A 3,154-nucleotide genomic window follows, 5' to 3' on the forward strand; every position below is an offset into this window, starting at 1 on the left:
TAAGGGCCAAATGTAATAGAGTGAGAGTTTCAGAAAGTGAGAGATTTGGTAAGGTTTTGCGGTTTTTTTTTTTTACACAGCAAGATCAAACTGGTTTTGCATTGTAAATGATTGCCACTTTAAAAAAAAAAAACTGAAAACCTTACCAAATCTCTCAATTTCTGAAACTCTCTCTATTAGATTTTGGGGGGTCATTCCGAGTTGATCGCTCGCTAGCTAGTTTTAGCAGCCGTGCAAACGCTATGCCGCCGCCCACTGGGGAGTGAATTTTAGCTTAGCAGAAGTGCGAACGCTTGTGCAGCCGAGCTCTGCAAAAACAATTTGTGTAGTTTCAGAGTAGCTCTAAACTTACTCAGCGCTTGCGATCACTTCAGCCTATTCGTGTCCTATTTGACGTCACACACCAGCCCAGCGTTCGCCCAGCCAAGCCTGCATTTTCCCCGGCACGCCAGCGTTTTTCCAAACACTCCCTGAAAACGGTCAGTTTACACCCAGAAACGCCTACTTCATGTCAATCACTCTGCGGCCGTCAGTGCGACTTAAATCTTTGCTGGAGACTGTGCACACCCACATCGTTCGTTGTACCCGAACGTCGCGCGTGCGCATTGCGGGGCATATGCATAAATGCCGTTTTTTGCCCTCATCGCTGCGCTGTGAAAATCGGCAGCGAGCGATATACTCGGAATGACCCCTCTGGCCCTATGACTATGGGTCCACTTTGTTCAGAGTCCAATCGGTGAAGTTTACATCCATTTCACAGCCATATGTCAGTCAGAGGCAACACTATGACTAGATGGCACGTCAATCTGTCTGGAACAGTTGGCAGGCGTACAGGCACCGCTTCTTGGTCTATAAGGGCACCGCTTGCATAATAAGCTTTCCCTATGTGTGACCATGCCTTTCCATGAGGTTTGATACATACAAAAGGCATATAGGTCTGCATGGGTGTATTTGCACCATCTGAGCGTTTGAAGTGTAAGATACTGAATGCTACTAAAACTGGCATCAGCCAGGTATTCTGCTTGCAGCATGATGAGAGACTGATAGACTATGGTGAAGCAGCTGCAGGTGCTTCTTATTGCTGGGCTGTATAGCACAAGGGTCAGTTCCCAGGACCTCAGTAAGTAGGACAGTAACATTATCCCAGACAATACGCACAATGCTTGAGCCCCAATTCTAACAGCATCAGTAGAAATGGTGCATCGCCTTTCAATCACACAATCCACTGCTGAGCAGGGCTGCCATCAGAAATTGTGGGGCCCGGAACGACAAAATAGACAGGGCCCCCTACCAAATAAAAATATACTGCCACACTGCTCCACCAGTGATGTTGCATATAGGTGGAGCATTGTGGACCTGCAGGAATTAACCCACAGAGCATATGTGTAGGAAGGAAGACGTGTTTTACATCCTCCCTGCACATCAGCCTGCTATTGTTGTGCTGCCTGTGCACCTCTCCAGGTTTTGGCGGTAGGAGCCAGGGGTGGGCCCCCCTCTCTATAAGGGCCCGGGCCTCTAGTCCCCGTAGTCCCCCCCTGGTGGCTGCCCTGCTGCTGAGCATACAAGAACTCCAATAGATGGTAATGAGGACATAAAGAAGACCCCAATGATGTCCTTTTCTCATGCAGACTCTATAACAGTATGCACCCTGTCTTTGGGGCAAATGTATCAAACATTCTAAAGCGGACAAGGGGAAAAAATGCCCACAGTAGCCATAGTGGTACAGCTGTAGATAGCTTTGTATAAACCCAGAAAGTGTAAAACTGATGTTCTGTATTACATACCCTTGGTGGTTCATCATGGTGGTTCTTTTAACTAATACTGTCAAACCTAGCCATATTAAGGGAGGGGGGATGTGTGTAGGAGATACTGTGACCTGGTCCCCCCGGCCAGAACATACTGACCTGACATCACTAGCTCTCCCTCTTTTGCAGCAGCAGAACCAGGCAACCAGGGATCCCAGCTTCTTCTATTCCCCGCCTGGGTACCTGGGTCATGTTATCTAATGAGAGAATTTAGGTCTAGAGAGAGACACACACACACACACACACACACACACACACACACACACACACACACACACACAGTCCTCCTGAGTCTTGTCCCAGTGTGTAAGTAGTACAGAGGCTGCTGCTATTCTTGCAGCAACAGAACCAGGCAACCAGAATGGACAAAATGCAATGCAGGCAGAGACACAGCTTTCATGAGATACTGATGGAGTTTCCAGACCAGAGGAGAGATAGGAGGGGGGTAGAAAGCTGTACTTAACCAGAACATACTGACCTGACATCACTAGCACTCCCTCTTGTGCAGCAGCAGAACCAGGCAACCAGAATAGACAATATGCAATGCAGGCAGAGACACAGATTTCATGAGATACTGATGTAGCATCCAGACCAGAGGAGAGATAGGAGGGGGAGAGAGCTGTAATTGACCCAGGGATCCCAGCTTCTTCTATTCCCCTCCTGGGTGCCTGGGTCATGTTATCTAATGAGAGAATTTAGGTCTAGAGAGAGAGAGACACACACACACACACACACACACACACACACGCAGAGTTCTCCTGAGTCCTGTCCCAGTGTGTAAGTAGTACAGAGGCTGCTGCTATTCTTGCATGTGACAAGATAAATGATAGATGTTATTTTTCTATGTGTGTTTTAAGGTTAAGTTGTCTTTGTTCCACTACAAGAAGACTTTATAAAATAATTGTCTCTCAATTAGGTGGAGCTATAAACAGTACACAGGCATTATTCAACTATTAGTTTAAATCTAATATACAACAATGGGTTTAAATGTAATATACACAATACATACCTCCCAACATCACCCATTCCAGGAGGGACAAAAATGCTCTCTACCTGGATTGCAATTTAGCACAGATGTACTGTACCATGCATGTGTGATCCTCAAATGGAGCAATTCTCCTTGCAATAGAGATGTGTTGAATTACAGTAGCTCCACAGGATCAAACGCCAAACATTTTAATTTTATTCTACAGACACTTAAAACTTGAATATGGTCAAATAGCTCCATAATTAACAGGATGATAACAGCAAGATAATAACTCTTTAATGACTCTTTAACAGGTCAGCTGACGATTTTATTAGAAACGTATTCTTCTAATACGCATTGACCCATTAGTCTGGAAGTTAAT

This window comes from Pseudophryne corroboree, chromosome 10 (genome assembly GCF_028390025.1).
Source record: "Pseudophryne corroboree isolate aPseCor3 chromosome 10, aPseCor3.hap2, whole genome shotgun sequence".
Taxonomy (NCBI): Eukaryota; Metazoa; Chordata; class Amphibia; order Anura; family Myobatrachidae; genus Pseudophryne; species Pseudophryne corroboree.